This window comes from Acipenser ruthenus, unplaced genomic scaffold, assembly GCF_902713425.1.
Source record: "Acipenser ruthenus unplaced genomic scaffold, fAciRut3.2 maternal haplotype, whole genome shotgun sequence".
Taxonomy (NCBI): Eukaryota; Metazoa; Chordata; class Actinopteri; order Acipenseriformes; family Acipenseridae; genus Acipenser; species Acipenser ruthenus.
Window position 1 is genome coordinate 6,580 of NW_026708624.1, and position 22,894 is coordinate 29,473.

A 22,894-nucleotide genomic window follows, 5' to 3' on the forward strand; every position below is an offset into this window, starting at 1 on the left:
CTAAGAAGGACCTGGCATAGGGACATGTTCCACCACACTTGTCTGGTTAGCTGCATGCTCCCAGGAAACAAACTGCTGCTGTCTACATCATCACCACATGTGAATAAAAGAAAGAAAGACAGCAAGAAAGAAAGAGAGAAAGAAAAAGAAAGAAAGAAAGAGAGAAAGAAAAAAAAAGAAGTAAAACGGCGGGAAAACTTGCATCAACACTGGCACTCTCCCTCCAGCAGGGGTAGACAAAATGCTCACAGGAGAGATCCAGATCTGACTTTGACCAACGTTAGAGAAAGGTGTGCACCGTTCCCGGAGGTACTGCAATACCGGGCCGATGCGTGGAGTGGACGGAGCAAGCCCCTGTTCCATCTCCCGATTCCAAAAATCAATTTAATATATGGTCCAATGATAGGGGACGTATCAGATATTAAACTGATAAGAACAGATACTACACTTGATCTTAGCCAAAAGGCCGAGAAGCGATGGCGACTTGGCCCTTGCCCGGGGCCCCCCAGCCCGGACGGCACAGGGGGATTCAAAGGTGGGTGCAAAATTTCAAGCACAAGCAGACCCCAAAAAAACGGGCTGCTGCTTCCAGAGGGGAAATGTGCAATTTAAGCAGGAGAAAACAAAACAAAGCAAAAACACACACATAACACCAAAAACAAAACATAAACTGGCGGAGTGCGTCTTACAAATAGTCATGCCAAGCTGCTATGCTGTGCAAGGTGCCTTGGGTAACTACAACTGTGCCTCGCTGGCTGGCTGGCTTGCTAAAAAGGTCCTGGCATAGGGACATGTTCCACCACACTTGTCTGGTTAGCTGCATGCTCCCAGGAAACAACCTGCTGCTGTCTACATCATCACCACATGTGAATAAAAGAAAGAAAGACAGCAAGAAAGAAAGAGAGAAGAAAGAGAGAAAGAGAGAAAGAAAGAGAGAAAGAAAGAAAGAGAGAAAGAAAAAAAAAGAAGTAAAACGGCGGGAAAACTTGCATCAACACTGGCACTCTCCCTCCAGCAGGGGTAGACAAAATGCTCACAGGAGAGATCCAGATCTGACTTTGACCAACGTTAGAGAAAGGTGTGCACCGTTCCCGGAGGTACTGCAATACCGGGCCGATGCGTGGAGTGGACGGAGCAAGCCCCTGTTCCATCTCCCGATTCCAAAAATCAATTTAATATATGGTCCCCTGATAGCGGACGTATCAGATATTAAACTGATAAGAACAGATACTCTTTTATTGAGATTTTACATTTTTTTACATTTACACCCATTCGTTTTTTCATTCATTTTACATTTCTTTTAAAGATGACATTCATGCATACAGACATACATTTTGTTTTAAAAGCATTTAAAATACATTTAAAAACACCAAGACAATTGTGCTTTGTACATGGTTAAAACAGACACAGATTAAAATCAACATGAAAAAAACCTGTGCTGTTTTAAAAGTGACTGGAAAAAAAGAACCATCTATAAAAAACCAGTGCTTGTGAGGGCCGGGGAGTGCTCTCTAAAAGGTTCAAAAGTGAACATAAAACTAGATCTAAAACAGGGACAGGGGAAAAGGGACAGTGTATAAAACAGTGAGTTAAAATTCTAAAATTTTAAAACACTTAAAATGTAACTTTTAATAGTTTACATTAAAAATCTTAAAGATACATAAAACAAAACAAAACAAAATCAAATAAAACATTCAACGTAAATCAAATAAAAGTCCATAAAACTGAAACAAAAGACTACATAAAACCAGGGCACCGTTGAAAAACGGTCATGCCAGCTAAAAAGGGCGGAATGCTGGCATGACAAAATAAATAAAAGGCTTAGCGGTGCCCCGTAGTCCCGCTCCTAGGAGCTAGCGGTTCCAGTTTTTTCCTTTATTCCATCTTCACGTCCTGAAGTCCGGCGATCCTCCACTCCGCGCAGGCCTTGTCCTTCCCGAGGGTCCGGATGTCCAGAATTACAAAGTCCTTGATAAGAGTTTGTGCCCTTCTGGTCGTGGTGATAGTGTCTAGCTCCTGCTTGTGATAGACACAGACGTTACGGCCTTCCCACAGGATCTGCTTGACAACATTGATGACACGCCAAACGCACTTAGCTGTGCTGGTAGTGATTCCTCCCGCAGGCCCATAGAGCACAGTCTCAGCGGTCATCTTGGCCGTGTCAGCAAACCTGTTTAGGAAGACAGAGACAGAGAGCCAGACACTGCCAGCCACATCACACTCCCAGAAGATATGGGCTGGTGTTTCTCTCTTGCGGCACTTTGCATAGGGGCATGTTTCTACTTGGGCTAGTCCCCTCCTGAACATGAACGCTCGAGTGGGGAGTGCACTGTGGACGGTGTTCCATGCTATATCCTTCTGGACATTACTGAGGCAGCTGTGAGACACATTCTCCCAGATTTTTTGGCTTTGGGTGAGGGAGAAAGTAGCTACTTTTTCAATTTCCTGGGAACCGGCAAGATATTTAGTTACAGCCTTGTATTCCCAGGAGGCCAATTTTGCTTTATCTAAGCCCAATTTATATATAGTGTCCCTTAAGGTTCTATAATACAATGGGGGGTCCCAGGAGTACGGCACGGTGTTATCAATAGTGCAGAGGCCCAAGGCCCTGAGACAGGTGGCAAAATAGAAACGATTCATGTAACATACCTTCCTGTCCAGGGCCTGGATGTTCTTGATAGTTTGCGTGAGCCCCTGCACTCGGGTGAGCTGCACAACCTCCGGGACCCCCTTACCTCCCTTCTTGTCGGCTTTACTCAGGGTGGCTCGCTTTACCCTCTCCATCTTGCTGCCCCAGATAAAGCGGTGGATAATGCGGTCCACCACTTTTTTGGTGGTCCTGTCTGGGGGAAAGATTTTTCCTACATAAGAGAGGATGGGGAACAGTATAGACTTGGTTATTAATACTCTACCCGTCATTGTTAAGGATCTTGTGCTCCATCCGCCAATCTTTTTACGGACCTGGTTAATGGCCGCCGTCCAGCTCTGGGCCCCCGAGCTATTGTTCTCGAAAATGAGGCCCAGAATCTTGATTTTGTCCTTTTTGACAGGGTACATGTCCGACAGTTCCCAATCTACCTGCCAATTTTTAGACACGTAGACTTCGCTCTTGGACTTATTAATCACTGCCCCGGTCGCCGTGCAGTACTTCTCAAGGATATTACTAATCCGAGGTACCGACGATGTGTTGGTGCAAATGAGTGACACATCGTCCATATATGCTGTTGTTTTGACCTGGACCCTGTTGGATCCAGGCAGCTGGAAACCAGTTATATTGGTATCCCTACGAATTGCCTGCAGGAGGGGTTCAATGCACACGACATATAGCAGTGGGGATAGTGGGCAACCCTGTCTGACCCCTGACTGGATAGATATTTTACCAGTCAGGTGCCTGTTCACCAAGACTCGGGTACTAATGTTTGTATATATGGTTTTAACCCACTCCCTAAGTCCAGGAGCGAATTTCATCTGGTCCATCACTTTGTACATATATTCATGGCTTACCCTATCGAACGCCTTCTCCTGGTCAAGGTTGAACAGGCAGAGGGGATGGTTCCGTTCTCTAGAATAAGCCAGAATGTCCCTTGTTAACATTAAAATATCCGTGATGGACCTCCCTGGGACGCCACAAGCCTGGTCGGGGCCAATGACCAAAGGGAGGTGTACTTGTAGCCGGAGCATCAGAGCTTTGGCTAGTATCTTGTAATCCACGCAAAGGAGGCTGATTGGGCGCCAATTCCGTAGATCTTTAACTTCCCCTTTCTTATGAAGGAGAGTAATTACACTCTCCCGCATAGAAGGGCCCAACCGCTTCTCCCTGTAGACCGCTCTGTAGACCTCCGCTAAATGGACTTTTAGCGTGTCCCAAAAAAGATGGTAATACTCACCCGGGATGCCATCTGGACCTGGCGTCTTACCGGTGTTCATGGTCTTAACCGCCTGGGTGAGCTCCTCCAGCGTGAGTTCTGGGTTCTTCTCCTCCTCCTCCTCGTCCCGCACTGAGTCAGGCTCCAACTGGCTCAGGAACCACTCTATCAGGGTGTCATCTGTAGCTTTGATGTTATACAGGTCCCTATAGAAGTTCTCTACCACTTTTTTCACTCCCTCACTATCCTCTACTATCCTCCCCCTGCTGTCGAGCATGGAGGACATCAAGTGCCGCTTCTCCCTCATTTTCTGGAAGAAGAAGCGAGTACACTTTTCGTCTTCCTCCATTTTTTGCACTTTTGCATTGTGCATGACCTTTCGTTGTTCCTCCCTACAAAGCACTGAAAGATCTAGCTTGGTCTGGGCTATCTCGTCGCTTACAGGGAACCCCCGAAGCTGAAGCAGGCTCAGACGCTGGAGGGCAGCATTCAGGTATTTATATTTGGCCCTCCTTTCTTTTGCTTTCCTCTTGCCTGCTGCTATGAAATAACCCTTAGTTCTCATTTTGACCATCTCCCACCACTCTATAGGGGAGTTGAATAGGTCACGCAAAGTGGTCCACTCAACAAGCCTGCTCTTATAGGCTGCAGCTATGGAGGGGTCATCAAGTAAGGAGGTGTTTAATTTCCAGACCCCTGACCCCATCTGGGAGGTCTGAGGGACCTGCAATGTTACCTGCAGGAGCCTATGGTCAGAGAAGAAGACGGCCTGGGTGTCTACTGCCGTCTTCGTAAGGGAGCTGGTATGCAGGACGAGATCTATACGGGAGAAGGAGGTCCCAGATGAGCTCACCCAGGTAAAGGGAGGCACCAGGTCCTTACCTGCATCACACAGGGAGAAATCAGATATTACGGAGGACAAAACTCTACTAGAGCGGTCGTTGCGTGGCCTGCTCCGGTCTACGTCCCTCAGAGCACAATTGAAGTCACCTGACACGATGACGGGTACGTTCCCCAGCAGGAGTGGACGCAGCTGTGGAAAAAATTGAACTCTTTCGTTTTGGTTAGTGGGTGCGTAGACATTGACCAGTCTGAGGGGAGTGTTGTTGTATGTCACATCCACGCTCAGAATTCTACCAGGTTCTACCTCCCTGCTGCTGCGGGAGGTAATAAATGGGTTTTTAAACAGGATACCTACTCCGTCGGCTCTGGCTATGTTGGAGCCCGACCAGAAGGAGTCCCCCAGGGTCCAACTCTCCTTCAGGTCCCTATAATCAGGGCTCGACGAAATACCACACTCCTGCAGAAAGATGAGATCTGCTTTCAAGTTAGCTAGATAGTTTAGTACATCAAATCTTTTTTGTGTCTCCCTGATGCTCCTGACATTAACAGACACACATATCAGGGCCATCAGGGTAGCTAACAAGAAAAGGAGTCGCTGCGTCCACCCCATAGCGACTATGATTGGGAGGTCGGGACACTCTTCCTACTCTTAGCTCTACGCTTGCTTCGAGGGGGCTTGGGCTTATTTGCAACTCCCATCACCCCTGAGAAGGTACTCACTGCTGCCTCGTCCAAGAAGGCACCGTCTTTATATGCACAGTACGTGGAGTTGTTGGGGCTATTCAACTCCCCACAAGGTAAGTCTGGTGGAACTTGCTCAGGGCCCCTCGGAACGTGTGGGTCAGCTTTGTCCTGGGGGGGGGGTTATGACAGACAGCATTCTTTGGCTGTTACTGTCTGTTGAGTTGGAGCTGTTAGCAGACTTCTGGCTTACCGCGTCCAGGGGTATTCCCATGTCCTCCAGTGCTGTATCTAGGAGGACCTCTAGGGGGCCCCTGGTTTTGCCCATACAAGGGAGGGGGTCAAGGATGCTTTGAAGGGAGGCCCTTCGCTTGAAGAGGGTCATTGCTACCGAGGTACTGCTGGTCAGGGAAGGTGTTGACCCCGACCTCTCCCTCGGTGCATTAGTGAACACCTCTTCTGCGAGGTGTGCTAGGGTTTGTGCCAACGACTGGGAAGGCTGGCTGGGGATGCCCTGGCTGGCTGCTACCTGCCCACTAGGCGGCAGTGTAGCCGTCCCACTCGCCTCCGTCTCTGCCTGCGAGGGCAAGACTGGGGACTTTGTGTGGACATTAGCTGGTTTTGGATTTATGGGGGCCACCTGCAACTTGCTGTCTTTGATCCTGATCTTCTTTCTTTTCCCCCCCTCGTCTCTACCCTTTCTTTTCCCCACCCTCTGCTGGTTCTTCACTCCCTTCCCCTCCTTCTCACTCTCACTTTCACTGTCGCTTTCGCTTTCCTCCCCCACGGACTCAATCCTTATGGCGTCATAACGAGAGCCGAGGGGGAGTGCTGGCACTGAGAGGGCCCTACTCAGGGGGGGGCCGCTGCTGGGTCCGGGCTCCCTCCCTGCCTCGTGTTCTGCATCAGAGGAGCTACTGGAGGAGCTAGTGGAGTAGCTGTTGTACTCTCTCTCTGGGCTGGGGGAAGGGGTCCTCGTAAAACGGGACATGTCTCGGGGGCGGGGGGGTGAGGGGGGTGCTGGTGATGATGGTGGTGCTGGAGTCTGGGTCTTGGATACTGTTGGTGGTGATGTGGACTGATCTTTGTTACTTTCTCCCTCTTCCTGCTCAGGCCTAGGCTTGTTCGTATTTGCCTTGCTGGCTCTGGCCATGTTGGCATAGGAAGAGGGGCAGTCCTTAAACAGGTGCCCCTTCTTTCCACACAAATTGCACTGCCTCTCTTCTCTGCAGTGGCTGGTCTCGTGGGGGGCGCCGCAGTTCCTGCACTTGACTACAGTACATGCGGCCACCAGGTGTCCTAATTCCCCACATTTCCTGCAGAGTTTTGGCATCCCATTATAGAATACCAGCCCTCTGTTGGGCCCTAACACTATGGAGTTTGGAATGTGGCGGACGCCTCCAATGCCCGATGGATCAACATTAAGGCGTACCAGCCTCTTTCTGGCTCCTGTCCAAACCCCATCTTCATCTGTAATTTTCCTCCCTTCTGATGACACCCTCCCATAGCGGTTAAGCCATGTTGTAATATCATAGTCGCTAACAGCCTCATTGAAAAATTGGACAGTAACAACTTTCATTTCTCTGTCTGTCAGTGCATCCACACAAAATTCTTTGTATGGAGCGAGATATTTATTCTCCCCCCAAAAGGACCACATTTCTTGTAACTTTTGGGGGTTCCTAAAACTGACCTCAAACACTTCCTTAAGCCCTGGCAATTTCACCAAACAATTCAAGTCAGAAGGGGAAAAACCCATACCCCTCTGAAGAATGGTCCGGCTGAACTCCAGTCTCGTCAGTCCTGGTTCCGTTTCCTCTTGCTGGGTCCTTGTGAAGCGCACCGCATTGTGCCTCCTAGTCTCCTGGGTTGGCCGGAACGCCATCCTTCAGCTGGCTCCTCCGATTGGGGTGGGAGAAGCCTCTGGACGTCCGGGTTGTCTCTCTCTACGGAAAAGAAACAACGTAAGCAGCAAATCTGGGCAGTTGAAGGAACTATTACTTTAGTCCCTGAGGAGATGGTCGCCTCGCAAGAGGGACCCCCTCCCCAGGTGAACGGTGTCCTTCCCTGGCGGAGTAGGGGGCGCTGCTTGGCACCGAGACCACGTAGGAAGAATCGTGGCTGTGACGCCTCCTCGGGGTCCGGGGCCGCCCTCTGCTCCTCCCAGATGGCGCCCTCTGCTGGGCGCCTGCTGCTCTCTCGGTCTGGATCTCGATTACAATCAAGGGCTGGGGATGAGGTCGTCTAGGTCATCAAAGGGTCCTCAAAGGTCGTCTGGATGGTAGGTCCTCCTTCTCTCTAACTCCAGGAACGTCTGGAAAAGCCTGAAAAAGAAAAAAACTGGAACCGCCTGAAAAAGAAAAAACTGCTCTCAACAGTCAACAAAATCTTGAAAGACCCTCGGCCTGGATTGGGCAAGCCAAAACCAGACTGAGCATTAGTCTTCCAAAAAGTTGCCGAGCTGAAGAAAGCCAGTCAAAAATAAAAAAAAATTCTGTTCCTCCTCACCCGAACAAACCTCTCACAGACCCTCGGAGGGAGCGGGCAATGCCACTACCCTCTAAGCCTTAGTCTTAGAAAGATCTATTCGAACTGAAGAGAAACCAGAGTATATGGCTGGCTAAGAAGGACCTGGCATAGGGACATGTTCCACCACACTTGTCTGGTTAGCTGCATGCTCCCAGGAAACAACCTGCTGCTGTCTACATCATCACCACATGTGAATAAAAGAAAGAAAGACAGCAAGAAAGAAAGAGAGAAAGAAAGAGAGAAAGAGAGAAAGAAAGAGAGAAAGAAAGAAAGAGAGAAAGAAAAAAAAAAGAAGTAAAACGGCGGGAAAACTTGCATCAACACTGGCACTCTCCCTCCAGCAGGGGTAGACAAAATGCTCACAGGAGAGATCCAGATCTGACTTTGACCAACGTTAGAGAAAGGTGTGCACCGTTCCCGGAGGTACTGCAATACCGGGCCGATGCGTGGAGTGGACGGAGCAAGCCCCTGTTCCATCTCCCGATTCCAAAAATCAATTTAATATATGGTCCCCTGATAGGGGACGTATCAGATATTAATACTCTTTTATTGAGATTTTACATTTTTTTACATTTACACCCATTCGTTTTTTCATTCATTTTACATTTCTTTTAAAGATGACATTCATGCATACAGACATACATTTTGTTTTAAAAGCATTTAAAATACATTTAAAAACACCAAGACAATTGTGCTTTGTACATGGTTAAAACAGACACAGATTAAAATCAACATGAAAAAAACCTGTGCTGTTTTAAAAGTGACTGGAAAAAAAGAACCATCTATAAAAAACCAGTGCTTGTGAGGGCCGGGGAGTGCTCTCTAAAAAGGTTCAAAAGTGAACATAAAACTAGATCTAAAACAGGGACAGGGGAAAAGGGACAGTGTATAAAACAGTGAGTTAAAATTCTAAAATTTTAAAACACTTAAAATGTAACTTTTAATAGTTTACATTAAAAATCTTTTAGATACATAAAACAAAACAAAACAAAAATCAAATAAAACATTCAAAATAAATCAAATCAAAATCCATAAAACTGAAACAAAAAGACTACATAAAACCAGGGCACCGTTCAAAAACGGTCATGCCAGCTAAAAAGGGCGGAATGCTGGCATGACAAAATAAATAAAAGGCTTAGCGGTGCCCCGTAGTCCCGCTCCTAGGAGCTAGCGGTTCCAGTTTTTTCCCTTATTCCATCTTCACGTCCTGAAGTCCGGCGATCCTCCACTCCGCGCAGGCCTTGTCCTTCCCGAGGGTCCGGATGTCCAGAATTACAAAGTCCTTGATAAGAGTTTGTGCCCTTCTGGTCGTGGTGATAGTGTCTAGCTCCTGCTTGTGATAGACACAGACGTTACGGCCTTCCCACAGGATCTGCTTGACAACATTGATGACACGCCAAACGCACTTAGCTGTGCTGGTAGTGATTCCTCCCGCAGGCCCATAGAGCACAGTCTCAGCGGTCATCTTGGCCGTGTCAGCAAACCTGTTTAGGAAGACAGAGACAGAGAGCCAGACACTGCCAGCCACATCACACTCCCAGAAGATATGGGCTGGTGTTTCTCTCTTGCGGCACTTTGCATAGGGGCATGTTTCTACTTGGGCTAGTCCCCTCCTGAACATGAACGCTCGAGTGGGGAGTGCACTGTGGACGGTGTTCCATGCTATATCCTTCTGGACATTACTGAGGCAGCTGTGAGACACATTCTCCCAGATTTTTTGGCTTTGGGTGAGGGAGAAAGTAGCTACTTTTTCAATTTCCTGGGAACCGGCAAGATATTTAGTTACAACCTTGTATTCCCAGGAGGCCAATTTTGCTTTATCTAAGCCCAATTTATATATAGTGTCCCTTAAGGTTCTATAATACAATGGGGGGTCCCAGGAGTACGGCACGGTGTTATCAATAGTGCAGAGGCCCAAGGCCCTGAGACAGGTGGCAAAATAGAAACGATTCATGTAACATACCTTCCTGTCCAGGGCCTGGATGTTCTTGATAGTTTGCGTGAGCCCCTGCACTCGGGTGAGCTGCACAACGTCCGGGACCCCCTTACCTCCCTTCTTGTCGGCTTTACTCAGAGTGGCTCGCTTTACCCTCTCCATCTTGCTGCCCCAGATAAAGCGGTGGATAATGCGGTCCACCACTTTTTTGGTGGTCCTGTCTGGGGGAAAGATTTTTCCTACATAAGAGAGGATGGGGAACAGTATAGACTTGGTTATTAATACTCTACCCGTCATTGTTAAGGATCTTGTGCTCCATCCGCCAATCTTTTTACGGACCTGGTTAATGGCCGCCGTCCAGCTCTGGGCCCCCGAGCTATTGTTCTCGAAAATGAGGCCCAGAATCTTGATTTTGTCCTTTTTGACAGGGTACATGTCCGACAGTTCCCTATCTACCTGCCAATTTTTAGACACGTAGACTTCGCTCTTGGACTTATTAATCACTGCCCCGGTCGCCGTGCAGTACTTCTCAAGGATATTACTAATCCGAGGTACCGACGATGTGTTGGTGCAAATGAGTGACACATCGTCCATATATGCTGTTGTTTTGACCTGGACCCCGTTGGATCCAGGCAGCTGGAAACCAGTTATATTGGTATCCCTACGAATTGCCTGCAGGAGGGGTTCAATGCACACGACATATAGCAGTGGGGATAGTGGGCAACCCTGTCTGACCCCTGACTGGATAGATATTTTACCAGTCAGGTGCCTGTTCACCAAGACTCGGGTACTAATGTTTGTATATATGGTTTTAACCCACTCCCTAAGTCCAGGAGCGAATTTCATCTGGTCCATCACTTTGTACATATATTCATGGCTTACCCTATCGAACGCCTTCTCCTGGTCAAGGTTGAACAGGCAGAGGGGATGGTTCCGTTCTCTAGAATAAGCCAGAATGTCCCTTGTTAACATTAAAATATCCGTGATGGACCTCCCTGGGACGCCACAAGCCTGGTCAGGGCCAATGACCAAAGGGAGGTGTACTTGTAGCCGGAGCATCAGAGCTTTGGCTAGTATCTTGTAATCCACGCAAAGGAGGCTGATTGGGCGCCAATTCCGTAGATCTTTAACTTCCCCTTTCTTATGAAGGAGAGTAATTACACTCTCCCGCATAGAAGGGCCCAACCGCTTCTCCCTGTAGACCGCTCTGTAGACCTCCGCTAAATGGACTTTTAGCGTGTCCCAAAAAAGATGGTAATACTCACCCGGGATGCCATCTGGACCTGGCGTCTTACCGGTGTTCATGGTCTTAACCGCCTGGGTGAGCTCCTCCAGCGTGAGTTCTGGGTCCTTCTCCTCCTCCTCGTCGTCCCGCACTGAGTCAGGCTCCAACTGGCTCAGGAACCACTCTATCAGGGTGTCATCTGTAGCTTTGATGTTATACAGGTCCCTATAGAAGTTCTCTACCACTTTTTTCACTCCCTCACTATCCTCTACTATCCTCCCCCTGCTGTCGAGCATGGAGGACATCAAGTGCCGCTTCTCCCTCGTTTTCTGGAAGAAGAAGCGAGTACACTTTTCGTCTTCCTCCATTTTTTGCACTTTTGCATTGTGCATGACCTTTCGTTGTTCCTCCCTACAAAGCACTGAAAGATCTAGCTTGGTCTGGGCTATCTCGTCGCTTACAGGGAACCCCCGAAGCTGAAGCAGGCTCAGACGCTGGAGGGCAGCATTCAGGTATTTATATTTGGCCCTCCTTTCTTTTGCTTTCCTCTTGCCTGCTGCTATGAAATAACCCTTAGTTCTCATTTTGACCATCTCCCACCACTCTATAGGGGAGTTAAATAGGTCACGCAAAGTGGTCCACTCAACAAGCCTGCTCTTATAGGCTGCAGCTATGGAGGGGTCATCGAGTAAGGAGGTGTTTAATTTCCAGACCCCTGACCCCATCTGGGAGGTCTGAGGGACCTGCAATGTTACCTGCAGGAGCCTATGGTCAGAGAAGAAGACGGCCTGGGTGTCTACTGCCGTCTTCGTAAGGGAGCTGGTATGCAGGACGAGATCTATACGGGAGAAGGAGGTCCCAGATGAGCTCACCCAGGTAAAGGGAGGCACCAGGTCCTTACCTGCATCACACAGGGAGAAATCAGATATTACGGAGGACAAAACTCTACTAGAGCGGTCGTTGCGTGGCCTGCTCCGGTCTACGTCCCTCAGAGCACAATTGAAGTCACCTGACACGATGACGGGTACGTTCCCCAGCAGGAGTGGACGCAGCTGTGGAAAAAATTGAACTCTTTCGTTTTGGTTAGTGGGTGCGTAGACATTGACCAGTCTGAGGGGAGTGTTGTTGTATGTCACATCCACGCTCAGAATTCTACCAGGTTCTACCTCCCTGCTGCTGCGGGAGGTAATAAATGGGTTTTTAAACAGGATACCTACTCCGTCGGCTCTGGCTATGTTGGAGCCCGACCAGAAGGAGTCCCCCAGGGTCCAACTCTCCTTCAGGTCCCTATAATCAGGGCTCGACGAAATACCACACTCCTGCAGAAAGATGAGATCTGCTTTCAAGTTAGCTAGATAGTTTAGTACATCAAATCTTTTTTGTGTCTCCCTGATGCTCCTGACATTAACAGACACACATATCAGGGCCATCAGGGTAGCTAACAAGAAAAGGAGTCGCTGCGTCCACCCCATAGCGACTATGATTGGGAGGTCGGGACACTCTTCCTACTCTTAGCTCTACGCTTGCTTCGAGGGGGCTTGGGCTTATTTGCAACTCCCATCACCCCTGAGAAGGTACTCACTGCTGCCTCGTCCAAGAAGGCACCGTCTTTATATGCACAGTACGTAGAGTTGTTGGGGCTATTCAACTCCCCACAAGGTAAGTCTGGTGGAACTTGCTCAGGGCCCCTCGGAACGTGTGGGTCAGCTTTGTCCTGGGGGGGGGTTATGACAGACAGCATTCTTTGGCTGTTACCGTCTGTTGAATTGGAGCTGTTAGCAGACTTCTGGCTTACCGCGTCCAGGGGTATTCCCATGTCCTCCAGTGCTGTATCTAGGAGGACCTCTAGGGGGCCCCTGGTTTTGCCCATACAAGGGAGGGGGTCAAGGATGCTTTGAAGGGAGGCCCTTCGCTTGAAGAGGGTCATTGCTACCGAGGTACTGCTGGTCAGGGAAGGTGTTGACCCCGACCTCTCCCTCGGTGCATTAGTGAACACCTCTTCTGCGAGGTGTGCTAGGGTTTGTGCCAACGACTGGGAAGGCTGGCTGGGGATGCCCTGGCTGGCTGCTACCTGCCCACTAGGCGGCAGTGTAGCCGTCCCACTCGCCTCCGTCTCTGCCTGCGAGGGCAAGACTGGGGACTTTGTGTGGACATTAGCTGGTTTTGGATCTATGGGGCCACCTGCAACTTGCTGTCTTTGATCCTGATCTTCTTTCTTTTCCCCCCCTCGTCTCTACCCTTTCTTTTCCCCACCCTCTGCTGGTTCTTCACTCCCTTCCCCTCCTTCTCACTCTCACTTTCACTGTCGCTTTCGCTTTCCTCCCCCACGGACTCAATCCTTATGGCGTCATAACGAGAGCCGAGGGGGAGTGCTGGCGCTGAGAGGGCCCTACTCAGGGGGGTGCCGCTGCTGGGTCCGGGCTCCCTCCCTGCCTCGTGTTCTGCATCAGAGGAGCTACTGGAGGAGCTAGTGGAGTAGCTTTTGTACTCTCTCTCTGGGCTGGGGGAAGGGGTCCTCGTAAAACGGGACATGTCTCGGGGGCGGTGGGGTGAGGGGGGTGCTGGTGATGATGGTGGTGCTGGAGTCTGGGTCTTGGATACTGTTGGTGGTGATGTGGACTGATCTTTGTTAGTTGCTCCCTCTTCCTGCTCAGGCCTAGGCTTGTTCGTATTTGCCTTGCTGGCTCTGGCCATGTTGGCATAGGAAGAGGGGCAGTCCTTAAACAGGTGCCCCTTCTTTCCACACAAATTGCACTGCCTCTCTTCTCTGCAGTGGCTGGTCTCGTGGGGGGCGCCGCAGTTCCTGCACTTGACTACAGTACATGCGGCCGCCAGGTGTCCTAATTCCCCACATTTCCTGCAGAGTTTTGGCATCCCATTATAGAATACCAGCCCTCTGTTGGGCCCTAACACTATGGAGTTTGGAATGTGGCGGACGCCTCCAATGCCCGATGGATCAACATTAAGGCGTACCAGCCACTTTCTGGCTCCTGTCCAAACCCCATCTTCATCTGTAATTTTCCTCCCTTCTGATGACACCCTCCCATAGCGGTTAAGCCATGTTGTAATATCATAGTCGCTAACAGCCTCATTGAAAAATTGGACAGTAACAACTTTCATTTCTCTGTCTGTCAGTGCATCCACACAAAATTCTTTGTATGGAGCGAGATATTTATTCTCCCCCCAAAAGGACCACATTTCTTGTAACTTTTGGGGGTTCCTAAAACTGACCTCAAACACTTCCTTAAGCCCTGGCAATTTCACCAAACAATTCAAGTCAGAAGGGGAAAAACCCATACCCCTCTGAAGAATGGTCCGGCTGAACTCCAGTCTCGTCAGTCCTGGTTCCGTTTCCTCTTGCTGGGTCCTTGTGAAGCGCACCGCATTGTGCCTCCTAGTCTCCTGGGTTGGCCGGAACGCCATCCTTCAGCTGGCTCCTCCGATTGGGGTGGGAGAAGCCTCTGGACGTCCGGGTTGTCTCTCTCTACGGAAAAGAAACAACGTAAGCAGCAAATCTGGGCAGTTGAAGGAACTATTACTTTAGTCCCTGAGGAGATGGTCGCCTCGCAAGAGGGACCCCCTCCCCAGGTGAACGGTGTCCTTCCCTGGCGGAGTAGGGGGCGCTGCTTGGCACCGAGACCACGTAGGAAGAATCGTGGCTGTGACGCCTCCTCGGGGTCCGGGGCCGCCCTCTGCTCCTCCCAGATGGCACCCTCTGCTGGGCGCCTGCTGCTCTCTCGGTCTGGATCTCGATTACAATCAAGGGCTGGGGATGAGGTCGTCTAGGTCATTAAAGGGTTCTCAAAGGTCGTCTGGATGGTAGGTCCTCCTTCTCTCTAACTCCAGGAACGTCTGGAAAAGCCTGAAAAAGAAAAAAACTGGAACCGCCTGAAAAAGAAAAAACTGCTCTCAACAGTCAACAAAATCTTGAAAGACCCTCGGCCTGGATTGGGCAAGCCAAAACCAGACTGAGCATTAGTCTTCCAAAAAGTTGCCGAGCTGAAGAAAGCCAGTCAAAAATTAAAAAAAAATTCTGTTCCTCCTCACCCGAACAAACCTCTCACAGACCCTCGGAGGGAGCGGGCAATGCCACTACCCTCTAAGCCTTAGTCTTAGAAAGATCTATTCGAACTGAAGAGAAGCCAGAGTATATCAGATATTAAACTGATAAGAACAGATACTACACTTGATCTTAGCCAAATGGCCGAGAAGCGATGGCGACTTGGCCCTTGCCCGGGGCCCCCCAGCCCGGACGGCACAGGTTGATTCAAAGGTGGGTGCAAAATTTCAAGCACAAGCAGACCCCCAAAAAACGGGCTGCTGCTTCCAGAGGGGAAATGTGCAATTTAAGCAGGAGAAAACAAAACAAAGCAAAAACACACACATAACACCAAAAACAAAACATAAACTGGCGGAGTGCGTCTTACAAATAGTCATGCCAAGCTGCTATGCTGTGCAAGGTGCCTTGGGTAACTACAACTGTGCCTCGCTGGCTGGCTGGCTTGCTAAGAAGGTCCTGGCATAGGGACATGTTCCACCACACTTGTCTGGTTAGCTGCATGCTCCCAGGAAACAACCTGCTGCTGTCTACATCATCACCACATGTGAATAAAAGAAAGAAAGACAGCAAGAAAGAAAGAGAGAAAGAAAGAGAGAAAGAGAGAAAGAAAGAGAGAAAGAAAGAAAGAGAGAAAGAAAAAAAAAAGAAGTAAAACGGCGGGAAAACTTGCATCAACACTGGCACTCTCCCTCCAGCAGGGGTAGACAAAATGCTCACAGGAGAGATCCAGATCTGACTTTGACCAACGTTAGAGAAAGGTGTGCACCGTTCCCGGAGGTACTGCAATACCGGGCCGATGCGTGGAGTGGACGGAGCAAGCCCCTGTTCCATCTCCCGATTCCAAAAATCAATTTAATATATGGTCCCCTGATAGGGGACGTATCAGATATTAATACTCTTTTATTGAGATTTTACATTTTTTACATTTACACCCATTCGTTTTTTTCATTCATTTTACATTTCTTTTAAAGAAGACATTCATGCATACAGACATACATTTTGTTTTAAAAGCATTTAAAATACATTTAAAAACACCAAGACAATTGTGCTTTGTACATGGTTAAAACAGACACAGATTAAAATCAACATGAAAAAAACCTGTGCTGTTTTAAAAGTGACTGGAAAAAAAGAACCATCTATAAAAAACCAGTGCTTGTGAGGGCCGGGGAGTGCTCTCTAAAAGGTTCAAAAGTGAACATAAAACTAGATCTAAAACAGGGACAGGGGAAAAGGGACAGTGTATAAAACAGTGAGTTAAAATTCTAAAATTTTAAAACACTTAAAATGTAACTTTTAATAGTTTACATTAAAAATCTTAAAGATACATAAAACAAAACAAAACAAAATCAAATAAAACATTCAACGTAAATCAAATAAAAGTCCATAAAACTGAAACAAAAGACTACATAAAACCAGGGCACCGTTGAAAAACGGTCATGCCAGCTAAAAAGGGCGGAATGCTGGCATGACAAAATAAATAAAAGGCTTAGCGGTGCCCCGTAGTCCCGCTCCTAGGAGCTAGCGGTTCCAGTTTTTTCCTTTATTCCATCTTCACGTCCTGAAGTCCGGCGATCCTCCACTCCGCGCAGGCCTTGTCCTTCCCGAGGGTCCGGATGTCCAGAATTACAAAGTCCTTGATAAGAGTTTGTGCCCTTCTGGTCGTGGTGATAGTGTCTAGCTCCTGCTTGTGATAGACACAGACGTTACGGCCTTCCCACAGGATCTGCTTGACAACATTGATGACACGCCAAACGCACTTAGCTGTGCTGGTAGTGATTCCTCCCGCAGGCCCATAGAGCACAGTCTCAGCGGTCATCTTGGCCGTGTCAGCAAACCTGTTTAGGAAGACAGAGACAGAGAGCCAGACACTGCCAGCCACATCACACTCCCAGAAGATATGGGCTGGTGTTTCTCTCTTGCGGCACTTTGCATAGGGGCATGTTTCTACTTGGGCTAGTCCCCTCCTGAACATGAACGCTCGAGTGGGGAGTGCACTGTGGACGGTGTTCCATGCTATATCCTTCTGGACATTACTGAGGCAGCTGTGAGACACATTCTCCCAGATTTTTTGGCTTTGGGTGAGGGAGAAAGTAGCTACTTTTTCAATTTCCTGGGAACCGGCAAGATATTTAGTTACAGCCTTGTATTCCCAGGAGGCCAATTTTGCTTTATCTAAGCCCAATTTATATATAGTGTCCCTTAAGGTTCTATAATACAATGGGGGGTCCCAGGAGTACGGCACGGTGTTATCAATAGTGCAGAGGCCCAAGGCCCTGAGACAGGTGGCAAAATAGAAACGATTCATGTAACATACCTTCCTGTCCAGGGCCTGGATGTTCTTGATAGTTTGCGTGAGCCCCTGCACTCGGGTGAGCTGCACAACGTCCGGGACCCCCTTACCTCCCTTCTTGTCGGCTTTACTCAGGGTGGCTCGTTTTACCCTCTCCATCTTGCTGCCCCAGATAAAGCGGTGGATAATGCGGTCCACCACTTTTTTGGTGGTCCTGTCTGGGGGAAAGATTTTTCCTACATAAGAGAGGATGGGGAACAGTATAGACTTGGTTATTAATACTCTACCCGTCATTGTTAAGGATCTTGTGCTCCATCCGCCAATCTTTTTACGGACCTGGTTAATGGCCGCCGTCCAGCTCTGGGCCCCCGAGCTATTGTTCTCGAAAATGAGGCCCAGAATCTTGATTTTGTCCTTTTTGACAGGGTACATGTCCGACAGTTCCCTATCTACCTGCCAATTTTTAGACACGTAGACTTCGCTCTTGGACTTATTAATCACTGCCCCGGTCGCCGTGCAGTACTTCCCAAGGATATTACTAATCCGAGGTACCGACGATGTGTTGGTGCAAATGAGTGACACATCGTCCATATATGCTGTTGTTTTGACCTGGACCCCGTTGGATCCAGGCAGCTGGAAACCAGTTATATTGGTATCCCTACGAATTGCCTGCAGGAGGGGTTCAATGCACACGACATATAGCAGTGGGGATAGTGGGCAACCCTGTCTGACCCCTGACTGGATAGATATTTTACCAGTCAGGTGCCTGTTCACCAAGACTCGGGTACTAATGTTTGTATAGATGGTTTTAACCCACCCCCTAAGTCCAGGAGCGAATTTCATCTGGTCCATCACTTTGTACATATATTCATGGCTTACCCTATCGAACGCCTTCTCCTGGTCAAGGTTGAACAGGCAGAGGGGATGGTTCCGTTCTCTAGAATAAGCCAGAATGTCCCTTGTTAACATTAAAATATCCGTGATGGACCTCCCTGGGACGCCACAAGCCTGGTCGGGGCCAATGACCAAAGGGAGGTGTACTTGTAGCCGGAGCATCAGAGCTTTGGCTAGTATCTTGTAATCCACGCAAAGGAGGCTGATTGGGCGCCAATTCCGTAGATCTTTAACTTCCCCTTTCTTATGAAGGAGAGTAATTACACTCTCCCGCATAGAAGGGCCCAACCGCTTCTCCCTGTAGACCGCTCTGTAGACCTCCGCTAAATGGACTTTTAGCGTGTCCCAAAAAAGATGGTAATACTCACCCGGGATGCCATCTGGACCTGGCGTCTTACCGGTGTTCATGGTCTTAACCGCCTGGGTGAGCTCCTCCAGCGTGAGTTCTGGGTCCTTCTCCTCCTCCTCCTCGTCCCGCACTGAGTCAGGCTCCAACTGGCTCAGGAACCACTCTATCAGGGTGTCATCTGTAGCTTTGATGTTATACAGGTCCCTATAGAAGTTCTCTACCACTTTTTTCACTCCCTCACTATCCTCTACTATCCTCCCCCTGCTGTCGAGCATGGAGGACATCAAGTGCCGCTTCTCCCTCGTTTTCTGGAAGAAGAAGCGAGTACACTTTTCGTCTTCCTCCATTTTTTGCACTTTTGCATTGTGCATGACCTTTCGTTGTTCCTCCCTACAAAGCACTGAAAGATCTAGCTTGGTCTGGGCTATCTCGTCGCTTACAGGGAACCCCCGAAGCTGAAGCAGGCTCAGACGATGGAGGGCAGCATTCAGGTATTTATATTTGGCCCTCCTTTCTTTTGCTTTCTTTTGCTGCAAAAGGCTGAGAAGCGATGGCGACTTGGCCCTTGCCCGGTGCCCCCCAGCCCGGACGGCACAGGGGGATTCAAAGGTGGGTGCAAAATTCCAAGCACAAACAGACCCCCAAAAAACGGGCTGCTGCTTCCAGAGGGGAAATGTGCAATTTAAGCAGGAGAAAACAAAACAAAGCAAAAACACACACATAACACCAAAAACAAAACATAAACTGGCGGAGTGCGTCTTACAAATAGTCATGCCAAGCTGCTATGCTGTGCAAGGTGCCTTGGGTAACTACAACTGTGCCTCGCTGGCTGGCTTGCTAAGAAGGTCCTGGCATAGGGACATGTTCCACCACACTTGTCTGGTTAGCTGCATGCTCCCAGGAAACAACCTGCTGCTGTCTACATCATCACCACATGTGAATAAAAGAAAGAAAGACAGCAAGAAAGAGAGAAAGAAAGAGAGAAAGAGAGAAAGAAAGAGAGAAAGAAAGAAAGAGAGAAAGAAAAAAAAAAGAAGTAAAACGGCGGGAAAACTTGCATCAACACTGGCACTCTCCCTCCAGCAGGGGTAGACAAAATGCTCACAGGAGAGATCCAGATCTGACTTTGACCAACGTTAGAGAAAGGTGTGCACCGTTCCCGGAGGTACTGCAATACCGGGCCGATGCGTGGAGTGGACGGAGCAAGCCCCTGTTCCATCTCCCGATTCCAAAAATCAATTTAATATATGGTCCCCTGATAGGGGACGTATCAGATATTAAACTGATAAGAACAGATACTACACTTGATCTTAGCCAAAAGGCCGAGAAGCGATGGCGACTTGGCCCTTGCCCGGGGCCCCCCAGCCCGGACGGCACAGGGGGATTCAAAGGTGGGTGCAAAATTCCAAGCACAAGCAGACCCCCAAAAAACGGGCTGCTGCTTCCAGAGGGGAAATGTGCAATTTAAGCAGGAGAAAACAAAACAAAGCAAAAACACACACATAACACCAAAAACAAAACATAAACTGGCGGAGTGCGTCTTACAAATAGTCATGCCAAGCTGCTATGCTGTGCAAGGTGCCTTGGGTAACTACAACTGTGCCTCGCTGGCTGGCTGGCTTGCTAAGAAGGTCCTGGCATAGGGACATGTTCCACCACACTTGTCTGGTTAGCTGCATGCTCCCAGGAAACAACCTGCTGCTGTCTACATCATCACCACATGTGAATAAAAGAAAGAAAGACAGCAAGAAAGAAAGAGAGAAAGAAAGAGAGAAAGAGAGAAAGAAAGAGAGAAAGAAAGAAAGAGAGAAAGAAAAAAAAAGAAGTAAAACGGCGGGAAAACTTGCATCAACACTGGCACTCTCCCTCCAGCAGGGGTAGACAAAATGCTCACAGGAGAGATCCAGATCTGACTTTGACCAACGTTAGAGAAAGGTGTGCACCATTCCCGGAGGTACTGCAATACCGGGCCGATGCGTGGAGTGGACGGAGCAAGCCCCTGTTCCATCTCCCGATTCCAAAAATCAATTTAATATATGGTCCCCTGATAGGGGACGTATCAGATATTAAACTGATAAGAACAGATTTTTTTTTTTTTTTTTTTTTTATTAATGGAAAAAAAATACACATACAAACACAACTCACAAAACACACTTAAACATCACAATACAAAAATAACTATAACCACTTATATACAACAAACTCATGAACTGAACCAACACATTACAATCCACTTATAAAAAAACACATTACATATCACATTACATCTCTCCCATATATGCAACAAATACAAAACATAATCACGCATACAATTCCATTTTTGAAACCTTTCTACAGGATAACATGTGCCCCTAACAATATGCCTATCCTACTTCTAATAAACAAGCAGCAAGATCTCATCCCACGCCAGTAGCCCACAGATCTCCACGTCTCCATTCCTCAAGCCTCCATCTTCTCTTCGCCTCTTGTCGGCCAAGTCGCAAAGCGTCCTTTAGGACATAGCTCTCCATCTGACTTAGTCCCATTTCAAGAACAGCCTGGGCAGGCAGGCTCACGCCCTTCACCACAAAACAGTTCCTTGCCTTCCAAATTGCATCACACAGACAGCGTATTAGGACCCACAGCATGCCCCACTGCACTTTGCTCAGTTTCTCTTGGTCTTTCTTCGGGCTCCCATACAGCACACGCTGCCTATGTATGGGCAGCTGTCCCCGGAACAAATCCAGGACGGAGCCTGCCTCACTCCACACCTTCCTCGCCTCCAGACATCCCCAGAGAACGTGACCGACCGTTTCTTCCTCTCCACACTTCTCTCTCGGGCATCTGGGTGACCTCCCCAGATTACATGCATGCATCACCGCTCGAACTGGCAATACATCGTGGGCTACCAACCAAGACAGATCTCGATGCTCGTTCATCAGGGCAGGATGGCTCGCATTCTGCCACACTTCTGGCGTCTCGTCTAACACAAGGCCATGAACCGGACACATATCCCCATTACCCTGCAGAAAGTTAAACAGAGATTTACCATTAGCCACAATTTCAGCCTTACATCCTTCCAGCCCCTTGGACATCACAAATCTTTTAAATAACGCATAATGATAGGGCAGATCAAAGGCTGTTGGCACAGACAAAGGCACGGACATCAACTTTAACTTCCTCAAATAGGAACTAATATAGAATCTCACAAAGCAGGCCCCTTTTGACACACCATTCAGACACATAGCAAAATGCAATGCACAAAACTTTGACATTAAAAACGTCTGGACATCTGGCAACCCTTTCCCCCCCTTTAATTTATCCTTCCCCACCACACTCCTCCTCACTCTCTCCCATTTCCCCTGCCAAAAAAAACGAAACACAGCTCTGTTTAGCAGCGTTACCACATTCCTAGATGGTGGGAACACGACCGCCACATACAACAACAGTGGCAATATTACCCCCTTTACCACCATCACCCTCCCCTCCATCGTAAGCCTCCTCAGCCTCCAAAACCCTAGCTTTTTATTGACCCTACTTCCCACCTCCTCCCAGTTCTTACCCCCTGATCCATTAGCATCAAATTTCACCCCCAGAATCTTAATGCAGTCTTCCTTAACTTTTAATTTTATACTACCCCTCCCGTCCCATTTCCCGTAGAACATTGCCTCCGATTTCTCCTGGTTCAGTTTAGACCCAGACGCACGACAAAAAACATCAGCTTTCTCCAAAGTCCTCTGAATGGACAACTCATCCCGACAGAGGACATTGACATCATCCATATACAAGACACATTTAACCTCCTGCCCCCCACTCCCAGGAATAGTTAACCCTTTATACACTGGGTCCCTTCTCAAAGCTTGTGCCAGCGGCTCCATACAACAGATAAACAGGAGCGGAGATAACGGACAGCCCTGACGGACGCCACATCCCACACTAACTGGATTTGACAGACACCCATTTACCAATACCCTGCTATACACACCCTTATATAACAGGCCCACCCAGTCTAAAAACCTCTTTGCAAACCCCATTTTTCGCAGAACACCAAACATGAACTGATGCGAGACCCGATCATACGCCTTTTCAAGATCTAAATTTAGTACACATAATCGAATTCCCCTGTCTCTCGCATAACAGATGACATCTCTCATCAATACCAGGCTGTCCGTGATCTTCCTACCTGGAACGGCACAAGTTTGATCCAGGTGGATAACATCCCCCAGCACATCCCTCATACGTTGA

At 48.5% G+C, this 22,894-nt stretch overlaps 3 non-coding genes and 4 pseudogenes across 3 annotated transcripts; all 7 read right to left on the reverse strand.

The window, feature by feature from the left end:
• Nucleotides 1-287: 287 nt before the first annotated feature.
• LOC131734766 (U2 spliceosomal RNA) lies at nucleotides 288-478 on the reverse strand. Its single transcript, XR_009327102.1, has one exon. It is a non-coding gene; the product is annotated as a U2 spliceosomal RNA (small nuclear RNA).
• Nucleotides 479-1,075: 597 nt separating this feature from the next.
• On the reverse strand, nucleotides 1,076-1,245 carry LOC131734769 (U2 spliceosomal RNA; annotated as a pseudogene).
• A 7,072-nt stretch (nucleotides 1,246-8,317) lies between these two features.
• LOC131734772 (U2 spliceosomal RNA) lies at nucleotides 8,318-8,472 on the reverse strand (annotated as a pseudogene).
• A 6,679-nt stretch (nucleotides 8,473-15,151) lies between these two features.
• LOC131734770 (U2 spliceosomal RNA) lies at nucleotides 15,152-15,293 on the reverse strand (annotated as a pseudogene).
• A 599-nt stretch (nucleotides 15,294-15,892) lies between these two features.
• On the reverse strand, nucleotides 15,893-16,047 carry LOC131734771 (U2 spliceosomal RNA; annotated as a pseudogene).
• A 3,766-nt stretch (nucleotides 16,048-19,813) lies between these two features.
• On the reverse strand, nucleotides 19,814-20,004 carry LOC117968060 (U2 spliceosomal RNA). The gene has a single exon (XR_004662211.1). It is a non-coding gene; the product is annotated as a U2 spliceosomal RNA (small nuclear RNA).
• Nucleotides 20,005-20,602: 598 nt separating this feature from the next.
• On the reverse strand, nucleotides 20,603-20,794 carry LOC131734767 (U2 spliceosomal RNA). The gene has a single exon (XR_009327103.1). It is a non-coding gene; the product is annotated as a U2 spliceosomal RNA (small nuclear RNA).
• Nucleotides 20,795-22,894: the final 2,100 nt, after the last annotated feature.